Genomic DNA, 12,196 nt, shown 5'->3' with positions numbered 1-12,196 from the left:
AAATGAGAAAGAAACTTGTCTGAGAAGGAATGAAGATGGATAGAAGAAGCATCAGGACAAAGAATTAGTCACTGATGAAAAGCACTGGAATGGTACAGATGTAGAGGAAGAAAAATGCAATGATCCAACATCAATGGAAATCTCTTCATCGCATGTATCTTCTAAGACCACTACTAATATATCCTGGCATGATTGCAAATATTGTGATAAGGATGGAAGAGTAGAATTGTTTCAACTTCATACTAGTGCGATCATCTTTAAAGAGGAAATAGATAGAATAAAATCTAAAAATAGATTGCTGCTCACTAGACAAGAAGAACTGGGACTAATTACTGTTGAATTAGATAATATTAAGAAACCTAATGAATGCCTAGAGAACATGGTGAAAGTCAGTGAGGATTTAGATGCTATCCGTAGGAGTCAGATAGCTGAGTTAAAATCTAAGTTGAAAGATTATCAAGACTCTGCTATAAGTGCAAAAGAAATTATTGACAACCAAATCGCTGGAGTCATAACTGACATTGGATCCAGTGATGTTGGACAAAAACATTTGATAGAATTAGAGAGTGTTGATAATGGTAAATCAAACTCTTCAGATACATCACAAGCTTCTGAAAAGGTCAATAATTTGTTATACAAAAAGGCCACTCCTGATTCTTTCAATGAAGATAACGTGATTGTTGAGGATTATGTCTCTAGTGATGAGGAGTCAACTGTAGAGTCATCTGAAGAGTCAACTTTTAGTGATGAACCTAATCTCCTTTAGATGATAGAGATGTTCATAAGGATGAAAAGAAAAATAGACATAATAGAAATGGGAAGTTAGGTATTAGCATTAAAAATGAAGATCAGCTAAAACCTAATTCTTCTTGGAAGTTATGCTTTAAATGTAACTTTGCTTCGCATCTTGCATATGCATGTACCGTGAGTAAAGTAGACAAACGTAAAGTTCATAATAAGCATAACATGCCTACCATGCCTAGTTATCATTCATCATGTCATAAATCTAAATGTATGCCCTGTGCTCTTAATACCTTGTCGTCTTATCTTAACTTGATGCATTTGCCATCCACTAATTGTAAGCATAATGATAATAATATGAGTAGAAAGCATGATAGGGAAAAGATTGTTAGTGCTCCTAAGGTTAGGAAGGAAACTCCTACTTGGAAGCCTAAAGGCATTCTTAAGGCTTCTAAAGAAAAGAAGGCGTCAGTCGATGAGAAACAAATGCATGTTAAATTTGCATCTTATATTGTTCAAATTGTGAAACTCTCTAAGTCCCCTGGAGCCAATTTAGTTTGGGTACCAAAGAAAACTTGATCCATAATATAGACAGGGCAAGAAAAAGTGAAGCGAACCATGTGGATTTTGAACATTGGGTGTTTAATACATAAGAGTTCGAGGATAGAGCCCTGCTATCAGAAGTGGACAAGTGATTCGGCCCAATAGTTACCTTTGGAGATGACAACAAAGGAATCACTACGGGATATGGCGTGTGTGGCGCCCTCCAAACCCGGGTCAGAAGTTTGGGGTCCACACATACATACACCTTATTTATAACCCGCTTATAACAATGATAAAGATAATAATAATATGTAGTGACCCTACTTACCAACTACCACGGATCGCAATAGGTTAAAGTATGTACACAAGCCACACACACACACTTATATTACAAATGCCCAAATCCCAACTATTCAAACTTACAACTGAATATTAAACATCATTACAAACTTTACAAACTTTAACTATCCCGAAAGCTGTCAGCTAGCTTAACTCGATCAACCTAGACCCCTAGCTCTCGTACTGGATTGGGGATCCTCGCTACCAACAGGTTCCTTCTTAACTGGAAAAGAACATAAATAACATCGCACAAATGAGCTAACTAGCTCAGCAAGTCACATTGACAAGACTGAGAATAATGATCATCAAGTGAAAAGAGTTAAGGTATCAAATGAACAATGATTAATGATTTAGAATTGGATATTATATTTTCATTTTAAAAACCAAGGTTAGGCTGCTGATCAGTCACGCACTAACCCCGAGAAAGGCATACAGCTCTGCTCTAATTACTGGATCCAAGGCACGCGTTGGCCTAACTTGACCACCAATCTGGTCTGACCACGAATTTGGTCCACAATTTTATAAAATAATGCAATTCTATCACAATAACAGAATAAATAATGTAAATCAATAAATAGATGCATAAGCAATATTGGATATCCAATAATGAGATGGTTTCAATCTTCACAAAGGAACAATATGGCAATTTCAAAGAATGGTTGTCAGGTAATGAAAGAATTGGATAACAAAGGAATCAAAGTTTCAAGGTTACAAGGATTTAGTCTTTGAAAGCATAAGGTACAATGGTTTGAAGATGTACATAATCTTGATTCAGTGTTCGGTATTTATTTTTTATGTATTTGTGGAGTAGTATCATATATCTGTTGTTCGTATTTGGGTAATCAACAATCAATGGTTCGGAAAGAATAAGGTTTACGGCTCAAAGATCAATAGTTGGAATCAAGGTTTAGGGTTCAGTTCTTCAAAGCACTTGCAATATAAAACAGGCTATCAATTATCTATAATATATCTCAAGAAAGTTCAGAACACTTGCCTGATATTAGCTTGCTATACTTCACTAAGTTCCAATCACAATCTCCTATTCCTCGACTACTTGCTTCCCTTTCCTACGCCTTGCCTCTTCTGCTCACATATCATAAGTATCTATCAATACTCAACTCATATGATTCTATTCGGTATACACTTCTATCTACTGTTCATTTTACCCAAATCCGACTAACGGATTAAAAGTTATACTAAAAACAAGTAAACACTGATCACATAGTCCGACAGTCAAACAAACAGGTCACATATAACACATAACACGTCAAACAACCAATGAAATTTCATTTATAAGGAAGTCTCGGGTCATAAACAGTCTTTCGGGTATTTAATACGATTTTGAAAACATTTTTCGGAGTCAAAACGAGTCGTTGGACAAATTTTAAAGCAATAAACAGGGTTCGGTTGGCCAAATCTGGCTTCAAAATAATTTTATAATAATTATCGAGCCTTGAGAACAATTTAAAATAATATTTCAAAATTCAAAACTATTTTTCAGAATTTTTAAATCAATAATAAATAATCAAATCTAATTAAATAATTAATTAATAATTAATTAATAATTAAATAAATAAATTAATCAATTAATTTTCGAATCAATTGACCAATTAATTAATTAATTATTAACTAAAATTAATTAACTAATTAATTCAGATTTATTTTTGAATTAAAAATAATTTTTTTGGAATTAAAATAATAATTTTTGGAATTTTTAATAATTAAAAACAAATTTTTATAATTAAAATAAATAGGAAATATGATTTTTAAACATTTTTAAAACAGGAATCCAAAATATGCAAACTCTGGAAACCTGGGGGACTAAACTGTTTCGTTTTTAAAACTACATGGGCTAAACTGCACTTTTGCAGTTCACCCTGCCGGAAAACGACGAGTTCGGAAAACGACGGGTTTGTTGGAGAACTCGTCTCCGGCACCGTCACACCTTCAAAACCTCCAGATTATATCTTCTAATCAGCAGGAACTCAACCATGCAATCAAGACACACAACCTATCCCAGAATTTGCCGGAATATGGCCGGGAAGTTCGCCGGTTTCCGGTGAACTTTAAAAGACAACTCCGTTCAAACCAGGAATCGTCTGATAACATACTATACATGAATCGATTGCAAATTTCAAGGGGAACAAAACCCACTATCTCTCAACATCTGATAACCCCTAAATAAGAAACCCCCAAATTCAATCAAGAACATTCAAACGAATTATAAACCCTAATTTCTAAATTCGAAAATTAAACTCACTTTTGAACATGTTATTGAACTCCAAATCAGTCATATGACATATCAAAATCATCAGGAAGAAAAGCTCTTCAATATGCAAGCATCAAATCATTAAAATAATCATCCGAACAAAATTTCATATTTTTAATCAAAATAATTCGAAATTAATAAAAATTATAGAAAAATAACCTTTGATTTTGCAGTTCTGAAACTTGGATAATCTGATAGTACTCCTTAAATCCTTCGTTTTGATTACGAGAGCTTTCCAAACGGATTTCAATAACACCTCTGATTTGCAGTTTCATTCTTGAAAGGTTTTATGAATATATGTATTTTCTCTGTAAAATTATATAATTACTGTTTGTAAATGATTTTTGGTACGAAATAAAATACGGTAAAGGCTATTTATACTTACGGAAAATTAGTATCCCGTTGGATCATTCAGGATATAAAATAGTACATTTATTTATAAAAACGGATCCAAACTGTACCGGTTTTCGGGATAATTATCCAAATCAGTACAATTTGTACTGCGGTCTTGGTCTCAGTGCCTGGTTACATGTATTACGAAGTGATAATTGTAATAGTTTAATAAAAAGATCCCGTTTATCGAAAATACGAGTTTTATTGATTTACCGAAACGAATTTTATATCAAAAATATTGTGCCGGGACCCGCATAGGACAAACCGTACGCCGGATCGAAAAAGTCGAAACATGGAAAATGCTCGGAATATTGCAAATAGGTTAGGAAGGAGTTCTCGGAAGAGTTTCGGGTTATAAAAACATAAAAACGGGTGAAGTCGGCTGGTTCCCGATTATATAAAATAGTTTATAATTACTCGGAAAAAGAATTAATAAAATTCATAAATTTCCTATAAAATCATAAATCAACATAAAAATAAATAGGAAGATATGACAATTATCTATATTTTATTTTGGACATATAAAAATTAAAATACTCAATTTATATTCTTTTTAAACATCCGAACACATATACCACTTAACAAATAATCCACAGAATAAATACTGAACATGCATAATATTTATTTATTAGCAAAAATAATTACACGATATATCCCAGATATTACATCCTTCCCCCTTAAAAGGATTCTGTCCTCAGAATCTCCTAAGAAAATAGATGAGGATACTTTTCTCTCATATCACTTTCTAACTCCCAGGTTGATTCTTCAACCTTCGGGTTTCTCCACAGTACTCTTACTAACTTTACCACTTTATTTCTTAACACTTTCTTTCTTTCTTCTAGAATCTCTATTGGACTCTCTACATATGACAAATCTGTTTGAAGTTCTATTGGCTCATATTCGATTACATGCCCGGAGTCTGGATTATACTTCTTAAGCATCGATACGTGAAAAATATTGTGAATGTGCTCCATGTGCGGGGGTAACGCCCACTCGTAAGCTACTTTGCCAACACGCTTTAGAATCTCAAAAGGTCCAACATATCTAGGGCTCAGTTTTCCTTTCTTCCCAAATCTCGTCAATCCCTTCCGCGGGGATACTTTTAACAATACCAGATTTCCTGCTTCGAATTCTATATCTTTTCTTGATTGATCTTCATACTTCCTTTGACGGTCTTGTGCTGCTATCAATCTCTTCTGGATAACTTCAACAACTTCCCTCGTCTGTTGCACCAATTCAGGTCCAATTATTTTACGTTCTCCTACTTCGTCCCAATAAATGGGAGATCGACATTTGCGTCCATAGAGAGCTTCATAAGGTGGAATCCCAATACTGGCATGATAACTGTTGTTATAAGCAAATTCTACCAAGGGTAAATCCTCGTCCCAACTTCCTTTGAAATCAATAGCACAAATATGTAACATGTCTTCGATTGTCTGGATTGTTCTCACTTTGGCCATCCGTCTGTGGATGGTAAGCCGTACTCATATTCAGTCTCGTTCCCAAACATTCTTGAAAACTTTTCCAAAACCTCGAATTAAACCTCGGATCTCGATCGGATACGATAGATACAGGAACTCCGTGACGAACTACGATTTCTTTCAGGTATATATGAACTAATTTGTCTAATGAAAATCTTTCATTTATAGACAGAAAATGAGCTGACTTGGTAAGTATGTCCACTATAACCCAAATGGCATCATGATTGGCTTTTGTTCTTGGTAATCCGACTATGAAATCCATGGCAATGTGTTCCCATTTCTACTCTGGAATCTCTAATGGTTGCAACAATCCACTTGGTCTCTGATGCTCTACTTTAACTCTCTGACATGTATAACATCTGCTAACCCATTCTCCAATTTCCCTTTTCATATCTGGCCACCAATAATTTTCCTTCAAATCTCTGTACATCTTGGTACTCCCTGGATGGATTGAATACCTTGAATTATGAGCTTCCTGTAAAATTTCATTCTTCAATTTCGTTACTGGTGGAATCCAAATTCCAGAAGAAAACCTAAGAATACCTTGATCATCTTTTTCCGTGCACAATTCCTCTCCTACCAAATGATTAATGTCCTGATCCATTATCTCCTCTTGACACTTCCTTATCTTCTCTGACAACTCCGGCTAGAAAGTCATACTATACTGTTAGGTCTCACACACTGTAGAAGGGGGTTGAATACAGTGTTTATCATAATCAAATCGAATATAAGAACACAGAAAACAAATTTTATTTAACACAATAAACTTTGTTACAATATGGAACTGTCCTCTCTCAGTGATGAATAACTTATCACGAGAGCTGCTAGGGTTACAATGAATAATAACTTCGATTATGATAACACATATAGTGTAAACCCTATATCTGTGTTTATATACTACACAGTTACAAGATAATTTCTAATTGATATGGAATATAATTCTGCTTCCTAAAATATATCAACTAGTTATCTTTTCTTCCAAGTATTCTATTCTACATATAATTCCTTCTTCATGTATATCTCTTCTTGCATTTGTCTTGATCTTCTTTCCTTTCAATCAGTCGCCTTCCTTATCTGAAAGTCTTCTTAAGTCCTGATATTATCTCCTGATAAATATCTCCTGATAACTTAAGTTCTGACAACTTAAGTTCTAATATCTTAAGCTCTGACTTCAGTATAAGTACTGATTTCCAGTTAAGTACTGATTTGTCCTGTTAAGTAAGATCTGAAAATTAAACACAAATCATATTAGAAATGACATTATCAAATATATCTAACAATCTCCCCCAACTTATAAATTAGCATAATATACAAGTTTAACAGATATTTGATGATGTCAAAAACATTAAGTACAAATGCATGAAAATTTTACTAGATAACTACAACTTATAGTCCTTGTAGCTTTACCATCCTCAAGGTCTGATAACAGCTTCAGTCTGTATACACATCAGAATTTAAGCAGTTGTAGATATTTGACTTGGCTTCAATTACTGATCTCTTTGATATCAGGAGTTGTTCTGAGATAGTTCTTTAACAAACATCTCTCAGCATATTCATGTTCATTAACCATCCTTCTTTTAGCATTCTTCAATTCAACTGTATCTTCACCAATTTGAAAAATAGCAGCCCTGAGATCATTTATTCTAGCTTTCCTTATATCTTGATCTAGTCTGATTAAATATGCCTTGTCAGACTCAAGATTGAATTCTACAGCCTTATAACCCAGAAAAGTAGTTATCATCTTAGCAGAGTTAGGCTTCATTTTAACAATATCACCTTTGTGATCTCTGTACTTAAGACAGTATGTGCTCTCAGACTTTACAGAGTAAAGCTTCTTCTGTCTTTGAATTTGAGTCTTCAAATAATTTGCTGCACCATCTATTAATCTGTTCTTCACTTGAAGTAAGAATAGAACATGTTTCAGTTCCTCAAAATACTTCAGTGGTATAGCATTCTGCCTAATATGGTATACCATTCCATCTGTCATAGAATATAACAAGATGTGTTCTTTCAAAAACGTATGGTAAATTATCTGTACAGATTCAAGCTGATTCAATCTTTCAGGAGTTGCTCCAACACCTGGTTCACTTAAAGAAGTTGGATCATTGGTTGTATTCTGTATTCTTCTTTCATTAGCACTACCCAATCTAGATTTATCTCTGGCTTCTTTTCCTGTAACAACTCTTGCTTCAAAACCACTTGTTGCAGTCTTCAAAGATTGAGTCTGTTTAGCTTTGGTGAATCCTGGTAGGTGTAACTTTGAAGGTTTAACATGAGCAATGTCAGAGGTTTCCTTTTCTTTATCTTCTGATATCAAGCTAACTTGAGCTATGTCAAAGGTTGCTTGCTTCACTGTCATATCAGAACTTACTATATCTTGACTCTGAACAACATGAGCCATGTTAGAGGTTGTTTGAGAAATCTTCCTTTTTATCAGAGTAAGACTAGCATCTTTATCAGATATTTCTTCATCCATGAATGGCACATAAACCTTTATAGGTTCATCAACTTTTTCTTTGCCCTTGGACCTTGGATCTATCTCCACTTGTGATTTGGCTTTAGTTGCCTCAGGATTTGTCCTTTCTTTTATCACGATGCCTTTAGCCTTAGGAAGTTTCTTTTCAACAACAGAAGCTTTAGATTTAGAGTTGACTTTTTCTAACTTAAGTCTAGCTTCTTCTTCCTTTAGACTTTCAAAGTCCATTCCTGGATTTTCTTTCAAAAATAACTGTCTTAAAATTTCCTCATCAAGTTCCAGATGTTCATCAGAACTTATTCTTCTCCCAGTATCAGAACTTGTTCTTCTCCCAGTATCAGAACTTGTTCTTTGACTTGTAGTTCCATCTTTGCTTGATGAAAAACCTTTACCTTGACTATGACCTCCACCCATTCCAGAGTTTCCCTGGTCATCTTTTTCATCATCCTTTCCCTTCAGTGTCTTAACAGTTTTGCATTTGGACTTAATTACTTTCTCCCCCTTTTTGGCATCAGCTAGTAAAAGAAGAGAGACAAGCAATTCCACTGAGGATTGGATCTCATTGAGTTGATTTTGATGAGAAGCTTGATTCTTCAAAATTTCATCAATTCGAGCATGTTGCTTCTCCTGAGTTTTCTCAATGTACTCAATTCTGTCAAAGGTAGGTTTGAAAAACCTTTTCTTGTCCAGCTTGATAAGCATATCTTGCTGATTTATGGATTCTTGAATCTTGTCTACCTTGGCCTGAGTTACAGATTGTTGACCTTGAAGGTGCCTTGTACTTAGTGCAGTAACTCTGAGCTGTGTCTTGAAATCATCATTGACTAGCATCTCATAAGCTTTTGTCAAGTGCTCAGCAAGTATGGTTGAAGAAGGAACAAAATCAACTTTGTTCCATTCCTTAGTCCACTCCCTTCCTCTAGGAGTTTCACTCCAAGGTACTGGTGCATCTTCTCTAACAAACTTCTTGATTAATTTAGCTTTATTTAGAGCTTGTTGAGGTGCATGTCCTGATGGACCAGCTGCATCAGCATCTACATTGGTAGCAACTTCACCAGTAAGTTCAGCATTAGCAGCATCAAAACTTATAGAATTAGCATCATTAGCATCCTTTGATAAAAGAATAGTATGAGAGGCTATTGAGGCTTCAACATCATCCTCTAAGTGCTGATCTCCAACTAAGTTCTGATCAGCAGCCAAACCTTGATGCTCACCTAAAATCTGATTTTCATCATCCAGATTCAGAATTGGTGTAGTAGGAATATCTTCATTAAAATCAGCTTCTAGAATTGGTATTGTTGTGGAGTGATTTGAGTTGGTGGAGCTTCTAAGTACAAAACCTCAGGCACAATCAAGTTATGAATATCAATCTCAACACTTGTACCTGGGTCATCAGTATGTACTTGTTCAATTATAGGTGACACAGGAGGAGTAGGCACTCTATCTTGAGCAGTTTGTGGTTGTGCCGAAGGATGTGATTCAATAACAATTGGTTATGTTGGGATCAGAGATTCCTGACCCCCTTCCTTAGCTGCTTCTTCATCTTCTGATTCTGACTCAACTGTGTCCCTGTGAGCTCTTTGCTTTTTCATTTTCTTCAAGGGTGGAGACACTGTAGGAGCTTTATCATCAGGATTTAGCTCTCTAAGCCTTTTGAGAGGCCTAGAACTCCCAATTACAGTGTCCTTCTGAGAAGAGATCTTCTCAGCTTCTACTACAATAGGTTCAGACATGGGAACCTGTTCCTCATTGTCTGACTCATCTCTCAGAACAAGTTTCCTTCTCTTCTGTTGAGTCTAAGGTACTGTCTTAGTCCTCTTGGGTTCGGAAGATGAAGGCTTCACAGGATATGCTGAAGGTTGAGATTGAGATGACTGTGATGGTTTAAAATATGTCCTGATTGAGGGTTGAGTAGGTTGAGGTTGAGAAGTTTGAGGTGTTTGTGTAGATGTGGTATGTTTTGATGGCTGTTGTGGTGGCTGGGATGTGGGTTGAACATCAGGGTAAATAGATGTGTAGGTTTGAGGATCAGCATTTACCAGTATTTGTTTCACTAACTGAGGTATTTGTAAGGGTCTAACCACTTTTTTCTTAATGTCAGAATTTAACAAATCATTGAAAGCCCTTTTTGCAAGCTTAAAGTGTGGAATTAAATCAGTGGTAGGCTGGGGTTCATCAGCACAACAAAAAGTATATATAAGCTGACAGAATCTAGCAAAGTATACTACATTCCTATCCTCTGTCATCCTATCCCCTATGAAACCTAGCACAACACTTGCAAAATCAAAGTGAGTTTGATGAATAAGAGCATACCCGATTTGCTGACTCGTGATTGGAATAGCATCAAAGTTGGAGTGTTTATTGGCGAATGCCTTAGTGATGCAATCAAAGAAAAAACTCCATTATTTCCTGATATTTTCTCTTTTCAGTTGCCCAAGCTATCCCAAACTTTTCTCATAACCCAAACTGGCCATAAGCTGCTGTAGAACAGGGTCCTCCACTGTGAGAATGTAAAGCCTTCTGGTAAGTGGAGAGCTTTGCGAACAGCCCCAGGAGTAACTACATGTTCAACATCATTTACTTCAAATACGATGCTTGGAGTACCAGTAGCACCACCATCATCAAAAATCCCAGTCCGCCAAAACGTCAGTACTTGTTGGCTTAAAATGGTTTGAGGTTGGGTCAAAGCATACCCAATCTCACTATTTGCTAAGAAATCTTGCACAAAGTGCAAATCTGATGGAACTTCAGCCTTGTTCAAGATTGCAGCATAGTTATTTGGTACAAACTTGGCTCCATCAATAATTAAATCCTTGGGCGCCATCAGAAATAAGTGAGAAACTTGTTTTCCTGAAAGGTGTTTGTTGAAATGTCTGTATAGTGAACCGTCAGAAAATGTGAGAGAATAAGAAAAAAGAAAGGGAAATAGAATAAAAATATGAATAAAACATTTGAAAATCTTTTATCTCTTTTACTTAGACAACCCACATTACAGCAGTTAATGGGGAGTGGAACAGACCTTTACACCTGTCAAACATGCAGCAGTTAAGGCAAAAGTTAATAGGCACGGTAAATAAGCAATTATGACTTTGCATGTTCAGTTTAAAAAAAAACTGTTCCCACTAAACAAATGATTACTACTGCTTTATCTCACATTAACCAATATTCTAAAAAAATGTGACCGTTGAAGTAATGACCAAAAATAAACCAAGTAAATAAATACTGCCACATCAGCATCAGAACTTGATTATTATCAGAATTTAAAAGTCATCATAATATGGCTTCTTAACTCGAAAAGTGAATGTTTATGCCTGTAATTCTCACACAAATACTGATATGGGTACATCAGAACTTAATCATCAGAACTTTCATCAGAACTTGTCCTCAGAATTTATGCAACTAACACTTAAATAGTTCATCCAAAATAACATTTATCACCACAGTAATTTTCAGCATTCATATGGAGTGTATGTGTGTGCATTAAGCTAAATATCAGACAAAGAGTAAAGTCTGATTCACTTCAGTACATCTTAGAAATAAGGCATAACTAAGAACTTTGCTTAAAATCTATCATTATTCTGAAGTCTACTATAGAATGAATTCATACATGAGTCCACCTCAACTATTTTGTGCTCATTTTATTCATCTTTTGAAATTCCTTTTTACAGTGACTTCTCAGTGTAAGTGAGACACAACTGCTTATCAGAATTTATGCTATTATCAGAGTATTTCTCCAGTAATCAGAGAATGTGAAAAGTCACCAAGAAAACTTTATTTTGCTTTTTAATGCATATTACTTAATACCAGCAATGCACTTGGGTCTTCCCTTCCACATTTTTTTACTCTAGATCTCAAAGGAGTACCTGATTTTTATTTCTTTTATTTTCTATTGATAAGTGAGGCTTATCAGCACTTAGTACATCCATCATATCTACTAACATCAGAATTAACAGA

The sequence above is a fragment of the Apium graveolens genome, chromosome 7 (assembly GCF_009905375.1).
Source record: "Apium graveolens cultivar Ventura chromosome 7, ASM990537v1, whole genome shotgun sequence".
In the NCBI taxonomy this organism is placed as follows: Eukaryota; Viridiplantae; Streptophyta; class Magnoliopsida; order Apiales; family Apiaceae; genus Apium; species Apium graveolens.
This window is presented reverse-complemented; position numbering follows the sequence as displayed.